The 12,664-nt window shown below is 41.2% G+C and overlaps 2 long non-coding RNA genes across 2 annotated transcripts; both read right to left on the reverse strand.

The window, feature by feature from the left end:
• Window positions 1-797: 797 nt before the first annotated feature.
• On the reverse strand, window positions 798-5,342 carry LOC136753715 (uncharacterized). The gene is made up of 4 exons (XR_010817462.1): window positions 5,290-5,342; window positions 4,835-4,971; window positions 3,785-3,882; window positions 798-3,237 (listed from the first exon to the last, which is right to left on the reverse strand). It is a non-coding gene; the product is annotated as an uncharacterized LOC136753715 (long non-coding RNA).
• A 5,782-nt stretch (window positions 5,343-11,124) lies between these two features.
• On the reverse strand, window positions 11,125-12,327 carry LOC136753716 (uncharacterized). The gene is made up of 4 exons (XR_010817463.1): window positions 12,212-12,327; window positions 11,705-11,767; window positions 11,454-11,516; window positions 11,125-11,181 (listed from the first exon to the last, which is right to left on the reverse strand). It is a non-coding gene; the product is annotated as an uncharacterized LOC136753716 (long non-coding RNA).
• Between the last annotated feature and the right edge of the window lie 337 nt (window positions 12,328-12,664).

Below are 12,664 nucleotides of genomic sequence, written 5' to 3' on the forward strand. Positions count from 1 at the left end.
AGTGATCAGCCTGATCATGATGATAGTGGCAGTCATTGTGACCAAAATCAAGTACAAATCCCTTGTCTTTGACCAGGAGCCCTTAAAGATATTAATCAAATATGATGCAAAAACAATAAAGTGTACATTGTTGAGCACAAGATTCATTAATTTATATTCAGTATAATAACGATATGAAAGTGTTTTTTTTTCATGGTTGACAAAGATAGAGATAGTGAAGCCAAGTCAGGGCTGTCAAATGGAGTGAAAGGGTTTAATCTTAAAATGACAGAGAGAGAGAGAGAGAGAGAGAGGAATGTAAAGCAATATTATGATACAGGTTTCACAGACTGGAAAGTATACAATTGGAATGTAATTAATTGTAAATCAAAATGTACCTTTTGGAAATGACTGTGGAGGACGTTTGCATATTTAAATGGTTTTCGTTGTTTATGGAAATAATCACATGTCTGCAACACCTGTTGTGTGCAGAGCACTGACCCACAGAAACTAGAAATACATATCTGGAGCCTGCCAGGTGGAATAAATAAATAAATAAACAAACAAATATATAAATAAAACCACCAGTACATCTGTGAGAAATCATTTTTGAAAACTGAACATAAATAATTGTTCCATATTTATTAAACACAAATAGAGATAGAGACGTGCTGAATGCAAATATTTAATTATGTTGGGTTTGTCACACAATTTACCTTCACAAATGGGAAGGCATTGGAAGAAAATCTGCTCACAGTTTCCAACCTCCTACGAAATCAAAAATATTTTCTGTGGTTTTCTAAATAAATATAGTTCTCTCCAGCTCTCTCTCAGCACAAGCCTTGAAGAGCTTCAACCCATGGATCCCTTCCTCATCAGCTCAATGTCTGTCCTCAACACCACCAACAATACGGCAACGTACGGGAATATCTGCAAGGACAGAACTGCTGGTTATGTATTATTTATGATAATGGAGTCCATCACTGCCAGGTGCTGCAGGGGAGGGTGGCCGAGTCCTCCACTTCGGACATCTTCTTCTGCAACCTTGCGGTCATGGACATTCTGTTTTGCCTGTTCACTCCAGTGACAGTCGTTCACTGTTTCCACCCAAACAACCCATATACCCTCAGAGCTGGGATTTTTTTCTTTGCGCTTAACGAGATCGAAGCTCCATTGTTCCTCTGCTGCGTTTGCCTTGACCGCTACATAGCCGTGCTTCACCCGATCCGTTTCTTGCGCTACAAAGATCTTGCATACTTGCATACAGGCTGCTCAGCTGCTGTTTGGGTCATTACTGTGGTCATCTCCTTCTACACGACCTTCCTGCAAGGTAAACAGGGTTTTTACCTCACAACCAGCATCTTCTGCAGTGCCTTCATATTGATGATCTTCTGTAACCTCTCCATACTGTGGGCTCTTAAGCGGGCTGGACCGGCTGCCCAAGAAATGCACCCCGTCAAGAAAAAAGCCTTCAACACCGTTCTGACCATTTCAGTTATCCTGATTTTTAACTATAGTCTATTCATAGTGCTTATACCGATTGAACATGTGCTCCCTTGTATACATATTTGAATGCTACATCATTCCCATCGGCCAGTCCTTTGTCACCATGCGAATCTCTATCCAACCGCTGCTCTTTCTGTATAGAGTGGGAAAAATGCCTTGCTTGCCAAATTCAAACTAGTGCAGGTCAGACAAAAACCCTATGTATGACATTTAAGTTAGTAGTAGTAGTAGTAGTAGTAGTAGTAGAAGCAGTAGTAGCTGTAGTAGTTTGGTTTGCTTAGTCCAAATTCCATCTCTGGAATTTTAATTCATTTCAAGTGCAATTATTTTGCTTTGATCTTTTGTTTCCACTTCACTTGAAATAAACTTAAAATTGTCTGAATTTAATTAGTGAATATTTTTTCTTTCTCTCTCGAATTCAATTAAAAACATGTACATTAATACCGTGCCTTTACAATGTTTTGACAAAATCTGAATTCTACAAATGTGTGTCACAGAGCAGTATTGGTCTGTGTTCACCTTGCTGCAATAAAGTTATTTAGTTAGCTCTCTGTTGTTCCAGTCTTCAGATGTGGCAAAAAAGGATTGTTATGATTATACTGCTTTAATCTTTTTCTTAAACTGATGTATATCATAGTACATATTCACAACATTACAAGAGGTTAAAATACTATTACAAAAAATACATTTAGCCATGGGTTGAATGATGAACAACATTGTCATATTTTGTAGCTTTCAATTGTGGAAATGGAGTTATTACAAAGATAGGGGATTAAATAAAAACTAAATGGAATGGTTAATCGGATTCCCCCCAAATATTGCAAATAACAAAAAGGCAGTAACAGTATAATTTTGTCTTTTTTGTGAATCTCATAGGCTACCCATAGGCTAGTATTTAATAGCTACAGCGCCTCTACTGATTTGTACTTGACATGTCACAGGATATTAACTGAGTTGTAGGGCTACTTTATCTTCAAGTGCACTGTGCCTTTTTATATTAGTCATGGTGCGTATTACTCCTTTAGGTTATGTTCAGTCAAGCTCACATATCGTTCTAGTGGTAATCAAGCAATAAACTTTACATCAGTCTGTAAATTAATTTGAATAACACTAATTAATTAACACTGCGTTACTTAACAAGTTAATGCTATTTCTACTGCACACACAAAATAATGTCACACTGCACAATTAAATCAATTAAATGCTGGGCCCACTGAAAGCAAACCAGTATAATATACTAGCCAAGGGTAAGAGGTGTTACAAAATCTACTACACTGTACGATTCCCATAACTAAAATCCATCAATCTAAGAACGTCTTTATAAGATTCAAAATAATGAGATTTCATATAGAGCAGTGGTTCCCAACCCTGAAATCGGTGGACTGTCTGTTTCCTGTTGGTTTTCATTCCAGCCCTAGTCGTTGTCACCTGTTTACCCGACCCAATCCCCACCCGTTTAGGAGCTGAAGACTATGAACAAGGCTGAACTAAGACCATCATGGCTGGAATTAAGGGTTTGATTGAGAGCTCAGATGGAGTGAAAACCAGCAAGCTCAGCTGTCCTGCAAGAATAGAGTTGGACACCACTGACACAGGCTGGTTTGGGAACGTAAAGCTCAAGGGCTTTCAGCTGCCTTCTCGCAGATAAAATACTGGGCTTTGCTGCAAAGGTCATCGTTCAGTTTGTCTCCTCTTATCTCCCCACAGTCTTCATTCCCATCATAGTTGTTAGGTTGACCAGGACCCCAAAAGCTGAATAAGAAGAGAAAACAGTTATGTTTTGTATCTGACCCATGTACAACTGTCTCATTGGGTCAAAGCTCTTAATGGTTCAGCACCAACTTCTACATTTCCTCACTCAGTCTCCGCAGACAAGATGCCAATGTATTAAACACACAGAGAACCAAACCTGCTGCCTTGAGATCAGGCATTCTTACCCTTAACCCCTAGATTATGGAATAAACTCCATACACATATTAAAGACAACATACTGTTGTGTTGTTATTTTCTTAAATCTAAATCGATGACATTATATATATATATATATATATATTTTTTTTTTTTTTTTTTTTTTTTTTATTGCTGGATATTTTGTTTGTATGTATTTGAATAGAAAGGTGTCACTATCTCTATTGTGTTGATTGTAGAGTTATTTGTGATGTCCTGACTAGAAAGGCTCTATAAAATAAAGATGCTGATTTTCATGATTGGTGTGGTTATTAACACAAGGTGTGCGTTAGTGAATTAACCCTTTAGTCCTTTCCATAGAAACCTACAAGGGAATACAGAGTACTTATACCTGCTCTCCACTGGACTCTCATCCAGCCACTTCCAGGTTTGCTCCTGGTCATGGTCATTCAACCCCAGCCAGCGCTCAACAGGGCTTTGGAGAAACTTCTGCAAATATAAGGGACAAGAAACCTCATTGTGAATCTGAATCAGTGTAGTGTGGCCCGCAGAAGACTCCACACTTTGAATGATGCCTCCACGGGTCTACAGCTGCTTTTAATTTAATCATCCTGTGGATCCTAAGGTGTGGACAGTGCCAGGAGAGCATCTCTCCCATACATTCTTTCCTGGAAATGACCCCCTTGTACCACTGATATCTTTTCAGATTTTTGTCAAACACTGATTAATTTAGTTTGGTCTAGTAAACTTTGCCGATTTATCAGCGAGTCTGCAATGGGTTTACCGCTCCACTGTGTGGGCTCAGTTCAATCACATGGGATTATTATAGTTTCCTCTAGGCTGAGTTAGTGTTGAACTTGGAAATTACAGCCTTCATAAATAAGTATACTTTACAGAACAGTCATAATGAAAGTCAATGAATAGATCCATTAGATTTGTCTGACAAGAAGGGTTGTGTGTATACCTTTCAAACTACTAAATATTGGCCAGGCTTGGGGTCACATCCACTTGCAATGCTCTTCAAATACCATTATTAGTGTTCATCCCTATTCATTAAGGTGAGATTGTCTTATAACTCCTCTCCCATTCATCCTCCTCTGCACTCAACACAGTGTTACCTGTTCATGATCTTCTCATACACTTCATGAGTGTCATAAATGTCATTACAACAACCATGTAAAACTCCAATGTTTTCAAACATAATGATTCTGAAAGCAGGTACTGTGCAAATTACCTCAGACTTAAGACTCCCCTCAGAGCAGCCTGTGCCGTACTCAGGGCAGTATGGCAAGCCTATCTGGACAAACTTAATAATGACTTGTATGTGTCTATGTCACCAGCACTGTGGAAATTCAACTTTTCCAACTGACACGTGTCACTCAAAGCACAAAATCAGTCATGGCCGAAACTGGCAATGTAAGAGCAGCAGCTGAGTTCTTACCATCTCCTCTTGAGTCTTGACAATGGGAAGCTGCGAGCGTTGTTGTCCACAGTAGTTTTTAGCTTCATTCCAGTCCTTTTGCTCTTTGGAGAAGTAATAGCATTTCCCATTGAACAATCGCCATTCAGGTGGGCAGGCTTTCATAGCACAGTACAATGGGAAAAAAGGAGAAACATATTAAACTCATCCATTTACATAACAAACACAATCACACATCATAATACGGTTACATCTACGGTCATTTATAAACATGATAATATGAATTCCTCAAGTAATGTCCATACCATAACCAACCACGCACAAGCATTCTTAAAACACAGCCTGGACCTAATCACTGACAATGTTGGAAAAAGGGTTGGATTTAATAAGAATAGTCAATATAACATCACCAACAATAACAATGATAATAACAACAACAACATCAAGGGAAGACATTTAAATATCAGATGACTCACCGTTTCGGAGTTTGGCCTCTAAACCCTCCAGTCTTAATAGCAGCTGGGAATCTGAAAACCAAACACAGAGCTTCTTGAAAATGTTCAGAGGCAAGAACAAAGAATGGTCAATTTTCCCAACGGTGCTCAGCTCACAAGCTGGGGAGCCCTGGCCCTGGGGGTCCCCAGCCAGTGCACCTGGAAACAAAGCTGAATTGACTCAGTTCAGTGGATACAGGGTTCACTTCAGTGAGTGACAGTCGAGTCAAAACTAAGAGACAGGAGCCCCTCCAGGAAAAGGGATTCCTACTGCAGCGTTACTCCTAAAGGAAACAGGCGCAAGGCCAAAGATGGCATTCTCGTCCCTATTATTAGACCCAGCTGCCATTTGCAAATTACAATTACAGTAAGTGCCGTTGGATTCTGTGCTCGACAGAGGATTCTGTCTTCTGTCCTAACGAATCTGGAATCTAATGCGGATATGGAAAGATATAAGCTACAGGAAGTGCATTCACCTGTACGTACAGAAAGAACTGGACTGCAGCATCAGAACAATGACAAACACCAGGCCCACTTCACTCAGTTGCTGGGCCAAAGGCTTGATGAGCTGAGAATCTCATTAGGCTGTTTCTGAAAGGATCCCAGGGAGACAGGGATCTGCTTCACCAACTGGTGAGTTTGTACCCCCCCAGCCCAACTCCTGTTTCCAGTCCTAAAAGCCCTCACACTTCACTTCCATTTGTGTCCTTCTGGGGTCCTCGTATCACTGATGTTCTTGGAGAATGTTTATCAGTGGATGTCACTGCATGGGACTGAATATATCTCCTCCTCATGTTCCTCCTCAAATTCCCCAGTATAAAGGGAGTCAATGATTTTGCGAGTATGATGTTCCTTTGCTCTCCTTTGTTCTCTTTACGGAGCAGAAATATATACTGTAGAGTGATCGGCCACAACTGAAACAAACATGTTGACAACGGAAGCCTTGGACCACCTGCAAGACCATCTTAGACCACCAGACTACACACTATCAAATCATGAAACTTGCCTTGTGTTTTCAGTTGGTTTTGTTGGCTCCTGACCTCAGATAATGCATTAGAATCTGAAAAGATATATAGTGACTGTGTTGACCTTGTACTGGTGTGTAAGTGCAACCACAACAACAGTGACAATGACAATAAAAACATTGAAAGAAGAATTATTGCATTATGTTGCATGTCTTTAGACATGGATTGAGAGATAACAAATTAGGCATTAGACAGCTCACCTTCCTGAATCCTGGACTCCATGCTCCCTAATCTTAAAATGATCTTAGAATCTGAAAAGCAGAAATACACATTAGCATCCCGAATGTGTTTAATGTACAGCAGTGACAATAATCCTCTTGGGTCTTTGGCTCTCATTTTAAAACTAATGAGGGAAAACAGTTAAGCACGTTTACCCTGGTATGTGTACCATATTGGTTCAGTTTTACCCTACCTTTACTGTGGTTTTATCATCCTTTTACTGTGGTTTCCTATGGATTCAATATCTCTTCACTGTGCTTTACTGCACTGGACAGTGGGAATACCATCATATACCATGGGAAATATTTTGAAGGCTTACTATGGTAGACCAGGGTTGATTCATGGCAGAGTGCAGTTTTAATTTCTTTGTCCTCTATATATATGCATGTCCCACTGAATGTGAAACCAGATTCCAATCAACAATCTGCCAAATCAATTCCAAATCAAGAAACACAAAGATCTTGAAAAGAGTCTGTTGACCGTATTTTAATTGCCCACTGTAATGGCTTTAAATAGGAACACCAACCTTGACTGATGAGCTGGGACTCCATGTTCTTCATCTGAGAGGAGAGCTGAGATCCTAGCAAAGTGATACAACAACAGTGTGAACACCCGTGGCAGCCCTTGGCTTTGCTCTGCGTACCAGGCAAAAGCAGTTGCCTGCTGTTTAGCAGTCGATTCTACACAGGTGTGGGAGGAGGTGGGCGGTAGGGCTGTTTGAGAAGGAGCTCTAAGCATCTGTCTTCTGTGTCTGGACAAGCTTTGCTGACCCACCTGTTATGTGTGAGAGTTTCTTACCTGCTGTAAGTTAGTCCTCAGTCATGTTGTATGCTGACCTTTCACTAAATTTATAAGTGTGGATTTGAAAACCTTTTACAATCTAGACTTTAAAAAAGCTCATCTGCCTACTGTGTCTCCTGCTCTAAACCAGGGCACTGTCATGCTGTTTGATGGTGCCCTGGGTGAGAGCAGGAGACACAGTAAAGGTAGAGAAGGCAGAGACAGAGGAGACACAGAGGCAGATCATCCAATTAGGCAACTGAGGCATGTCTTCACTAAGATTTCCAAAACATTAAAATAAAATTATAATAATATTATAATGCATATTATTTTAATTCCTTGAAAGAAAATACAAAAAATTATATGCAACGGACCATATTCTCTGTGTAACTTCCCAATAAGCACTGTAGTGACAATATTGAAAACAGGCTCATAAAAATCGCAGCACAACACCAGAGAGCAGAACAACACTTGATTTTATGTGAGGCCAGAAACCTTACATGAGGCAACTGGCCTCACTGAGGTATCGTCCCAAATGGCACACTTGCTCCCTCCACCCTTAGACAAGTGTACACTTCACATGACGTTGTCCTGACCTAGGATGTAGGCTGCAGGGCGAAGCTAAAAGCGTTAAATGGGACACAATTCAGTACCATCATTCAGCTACACAATCTTTTCTTGTCAGATTGTAATTTAGCATTTGCACTGTTCATCTTCCACGTTCCTTTTTAATAATATATTTAATATATGATTTATTAATAATAATTTGGAAATAATTTGATCGCTTATATAATCTCCTAGTTTTATACTGCTTCAGTAATTAATTCATAGGTGCCAAAACTTTTTTTCGCTGTACTTTCTAATAACATATTTAAATCATGACTATAGATAATTTTTTGTATTATGTATGCAACTCCATAGAGCATACATATTACAAATAATGTCCTTAATAAATAACAATATCTACAACTGCCTAGATAGATATATTTACATTACATTTATATGCACTCCCCGCTGCCATATTTTCCACATTTTCCTAATCGACTTCCTGCTTAAAAGTTCTCAGCCCCCTTTCCAGTTCCGTCTCTTAGGTTTCTATGCAATGCTGGGCATTGAACTCAAACTCTGGGAATACATTGGAATAGTGGAAGGAAACTGCTATAATAGTAGGCCTATATGTTAAACAAATGCTACTTTTACTAAATCAATACGGTCCTTAATAGCATATCGAATCATTTAAGTATCATTAATCATTGAGAGTTTGAAGGAACACTTTGAGGACCTCCTCAACCCGGTGGACACGCCCTCCTCGCAGGAGGCAGTGCTGGATAGCTCTGGCGAGATCAGATCTATCGCTGTAGCTGAGGTTGCTGCAGTGGTCAAGGGCCTCCGTAGCGGTAAAGCTGCAGGGGCAGACGAGATTTGTCCGGAGATGTTGAAAGCGCTGGACAGGCGTGGCTAACGTGCCTCTTCAATGTTGCGTGGAAGGTGGGTACAGTTCCTCTGTATTGGCAAACTGGGGTGGTGGTCCCCATCTTCAAGAAAGGGGACCAGAGGGTGTGTTACCAGCCTCCCTGGTAAAGCCTATGCCAGAGTGCTGGAGAGGAGACTTCGTCCGTTAGTTGAACCTCGGGTTCAGGAGGAACAAAGTGGATTCCGTCCGTTCCGTGGAACAACGGACCTGCTCTTTGTCCTTTCACAGATATTTGAGGGGGCATAGGAGTATGCTAATCCAGTCTACATGTGCTTTGTGGAGAAGGCATACGACCGTGTTCCCCGGGATGTCTTGTGGGAGTATGGGGTGCCGGGGCCGTTTATGTGTGCCATCCAGTCCTTGTATTCCCAAAGCGAGAGCTGCATCCGTATTCTAGGTGTTAAGTCGAAAAAGTTCAAGGTGGGTGTTGGACTCCATCAAGGGTTTGTCTTGTCCCCACTCCTGTTTGTGATTTTCATGGACAGAATATCAAGGCGCAGCCAAGCTAGGAAGAGTATCCAGTTTGGGGGCTTGGAGGTGGCATCGCTGCTGTTTGCAGATGATGTTCTGCTTTTTGCCCCATCCAACTGTGATCTCCAACACGCACTTCATTGCTGAGTGTGAAGCGGTTGGGATGAGAATCAGCACCTCCAAGTCTGAGGCCATGGTTCTCTCTCAGAAAAGAGTGGATTGCCCGCTCCAGGTTAGGGGGGAGTTTAAGTACCTCTGGGTTTTGTTCACAAGTGATGGAAAGGGGGAGCATGAGATTGGCAGGCAGATCACTGCAGCGGCTGCAGTATTGTAGGCACTGTATCGGTATGTGGGGTGAAGCGGGAGCTGAGTCCTCGGACAAGGCTCACGGTTTACACGTCAATCTACCTCCCCATCCTCACCTATGGTCATGAACGTTAGGTAATGACCGAAAGGATGAGATCGCAGGTACAAGCGACAGAAAATTAGGTTTCTCTGCAGGGTTGCTGAACTCACCCTTCGGGATAGGGTGAGGAGCTCAGTAATCTGGGAGAGCCTCGGAGTTGAGTCACTACTTCTCTGGACCGAGAGGAGCCAGTTGAGGTGGTTTGGGCATCTGGTAAGGATGCCCCCTGGGAGGCTCCCTGTGCAGCTTTACCGAGCATGCCCCACTGGGTGGAGACTCCGAGGCCGACCCAGGACACACTGGAGGGATTATATCTCCCGGTTGGCCTGGGAACGCCTGGGAATCCCCGAGGAGGAACTGGAATCTGTCACTAGGGAAAGGGAGGTCTGGTCCGGCCTGCTTAGTATGCTGCCACGCAACCCTCACCAGGAAAAGCGGTGTAGAAAATGGATGGATGGATGGATGGAAGAAACAAAGGCAGTGTCAGCTGTCCTGGTATGGGGGACATAAACTCCAGTAGCACGTGACTAACAAATTATACTGCTGGTCATGTTTGCTTCAACAACAAAATCAGTTTGGACGAGTAATGGTGACAGCGACTGGGAAAGTCTGTCACAGCTCACCACAGGAGCACAGAACTGAGGAATGAGGTTTCCCTGAATAAGAATGACGAATCAACCTTCACTACAAGTAAGGTAGGCATACGTTATTTTCTTTAACCTGTAACGCTCAAATGAATAATAATCTTTATGATTTAAAGTATCTTTAATCTCTAAGAATTGTTTCTCACCGAAAAGCTTGCCTTATTAACATCACTCTCAACATCTATTTGCTGAGAACGTGCGTCATTGTTGGGGGCCGTGGTTGGGGGGGTGTCTGCTTTCAGGTCATTGGGCAGATTACATCCATTCAACTCTGCCAGGGAGCAGGTTTAAGATGCTGGACATGGACAACTTTAAGTTCGCTTTGTAGAATGGAAAATCACGAGTTTATGGCAAGTTATCCTGAAATTTAGCTGGCTAACCTGTTCAAACTCGGTGTTGTCTTCTAATGCGTTAATTATACACTAGCTTCTGTCACAGAATGAGTCTGTTCACAGTGACATGTGCCTGAATGCTTGTCTGGTTGTCATGCCATATTATAATGTTGTGAATATATACTACCTTGAATGTACAATGCATCTTAAAATAATCATCATCCTCATCCTCATCATCATCATCATAACAACAGGGCAAGCTGTAATGTCAGTACGCTGTTTCACATCAAACTTTAACATGAACACTAACCATGTGCATTTAGCTGGGACTCCAGATCTTCTACTCGGGAACCTAAAACAGAAGTAAAGCAAATGGCTTAAAAATAATGCAACTCTGCTGTGCATTCATTGTGAGTTCATTAAGTGCGCGGTGCAGTGGGGTGCAATCATGTTAAAGGAGAGTACCAACCTTGTGCTTTGAGCTGGGTTTCCAAGTCTCCCACCTGAGGGGACATCCCGGAAACTGAAAAGTAATAAGACCGCCATAATACCACAAAATGATTTATTCATTTACTGTGTGATATGCCTCGATGCAAATGCTTGGAATGAAAAATAATAGATTGAGAAGGACCAGAGTAACTGGGCACAATGTTTTTAATAGGAGTGTGGAATTGACTTTAGTTCATTTAAATTAACATTTCTTAAAGAAACATGTCCCTGTTTTCTTTCAGTCATGAAGACAAATAGGGGGAGCTAATTTAGCTGATGATAAAATTATTCAGGAATATGTCTGACCTTGTGTTTTGAGCTGGGCGATGTCTGATTCCAGCCTCTGTATTCCGGAAGAGACGTGAGCATCTGAACACAAACAGCAAACAACATGAGTTCATTCACAATGACTTAAATCACGACAATATGGAGACTGGCCAGTATCTAAAGTACATATTATGTTCAGGTGTATACATTTGAAGGACATAAAATCACATTTGTATTATTGCTTCTCAAGTTCTCAGACGCTTCAACAGTGTTCAGATGCAAGTCCATACCGTTCTCTTTCCAGGTCGAGATAGATCTTCTCAGCTCCCGAATTTCTTCTGCCAAAGCTGAATCTAGGAAACAGAAAGTAAATCACACCAAAGCCCCCAGTGCAACGTGTAACTGGTGGGCACACTTTCTGCTTCCTGTCTCTGGTAATCAGACAACAAAACTGTGTCCTATACATGGCCCTTTTAAAGGTAGTTAGTATATGGTCATATAAAATGGTTCATGAAAACTTCCCCATAGAGAGATGATATGTGTGACACATATAAATAGAGTAATGGGCAGCAGGCCATTCAAAATCAAACTGCCCAGTAGGACAATGAAGAATTCCACTTCCCCAAAGCATTTTGGGAAAAGGGGATACCTTGGAGAAAACTAACCAGGAAAATGGAGGAAAGGGAGTTGCTGATTTCTCATTTGGATTGCTTTTGTATTAGGCTAATAATATATAGAAAAATACATCCTGTCCATATACATGAATTATGCTTCACTTCCATACATTTGATACTTACATTTGTTAACTACAACTGATAGCAGCACTGTCCCAATGAGACACACAGTCAGTAGCAAGATGGTGAGAGCCACAGAGGACTTGGTCTTACAGATGACAGGAACTCGGGAGGGATGGTTAAAAGCTGAAAAGCAGAGAGAGGTTCCTGATTATAACCCCACATTTTTATATTCCCTTTTAACCCCTACCTCTCAACCAAAATGAGTTGAGACCCTGGAAATTTTAATTGCAATAGTCCACTCAGTGGGTGAGTTCTGTAATGATGTAATTGCTATTCACCAGTCTTGACTTAATGTATCTGTCCTGAGAGAGAGACTTAAATCCGCGGTCATAAAACATTAACTTCATGTTACATTTATTATCCATTTTTTTAAAACCAACATCCAATGGTACAAAATAAAACATTACATTTTTCATTACATTACCTCAGTACAACAGATGTTAACATAGCAAA

Source organism: Amia ocellicauda, chromosome 7 (assembly GCF_036373705.1).
Source record: "Amia ocellicauda isolate fAmiCal2 chromosome 7, fAmiCal2.hap1, whole genome shotgun sequence".
NCBI lineage: Eukaryota > Metazoa > Chordata > Actinopteri > Amiiformes > Amiidae > Amia > Amia ocellicauda.